Source organism: Sinocyclocheilus anshuiensis, unplaced genomic scaffold (assembly GCF_001515605.1).
Source record: "Sinocyclocheilus anshuiensis isolate Anshui unplaced genomic scaffold, SAMN03320099.WGS_v1.1 scaffold465, whole genome shotgun sequence".
NCBI classification, from domain to species: Eukaryota; Metazoa; Chordata; class Actinopteri; order Cypriniformes; family Cyprinidae; genus Sinocyclocheilus; species Sinocyclocheilus anshuiensis.
Genome location: NW_015539898.1, coordinates 1,785,480 through 1,786,329, shown reverse-complemented (window position 1 = coordinate 1,786,329; position 850 = coordinate 1,785,480). Strand labels below are relative to the sequence as shown.

At 42.5% G+C, this 850-nt stretch overlaps 1 protein-coding gene across 1 annotated transcript in view; it reads right to left on the bottom strand.

Moving 5' to 3' along the window:
- The window catches only part of tex264b (testis expressed 264, ER-phagy receptor b), a 48,485-nt gene that overhangs the window by 22,549 nt on the left and 25,086 nt on the right, over positions 1-850 (bottom strand). The gene's annotated exons all lie outside the window — the stretch shown is intronic.

Below are 850 nucleotides of genomic sequence, written 5' to 3'. Positions count from 1 at the left end.
TAGCAACTTTCAGACCCTTTTAGCGGCTTTTTTCCATAGAATATTCATACTGACAAACCTAGCGACTTTTTTGGATAAACCTTACAGTTGGAAGATTTGGAAGATTTCGCCAGTTCTGTCCCGCGAGCGCGAGGTCTGACTCTCCCGGCGCAGTGTCGGCGTCTGTCTCTCAATCATTAGAAAATATGGTTAACACCCGGTCATGCATGAAAAAAAAATACCGTCATGTACCGTGAAACCGGTATAATTTTGAAAAATACCGTGATATAAATGTTTGGTCATACCGCCCAGCACTACAATAATGTATAAAACAGAGTAAGTTACAGGCCTAATAAGCAACAAATAAAAAAGTGGACTTGTAATATCAGTACTACTTTGGATGGTGGTTGGGAACACCGGGAGAATCCCAAAATCCTCTCAGCTCTTCCAAATGGATGTACAGGAATCCAGTCACTGCTCTAGAGGTGTGATTGATCCAGCTGGGATGTGGCTAAAGGAAACCAGAGGGGGAAAGTACAAGAACAACAAACGGGGGGAAAAAAACCAACCTAGTTCATAACCAAACTGCTAGTTCATTTTCACCTCATGGGTCAGAGTCCTGTTTCATTTACACCTCAATGACCACACACACAATCCCACCTACACACACTCCTCCAGCCACAGCTTGACTGCCTCCAGCAAGCCGCCTCAACACATACCGGCCAGCTCGCTTCATCTTTTCTCACCTCACACAGATACCAAACAACACACTCATCTAGCATTAAAGGGGTCATATGATGCTTTTTTTAAAGATCATTATTTTGTGTATTTGGTGTAACAGAATATGTTGACATGCTTTAATGTTCAAAAA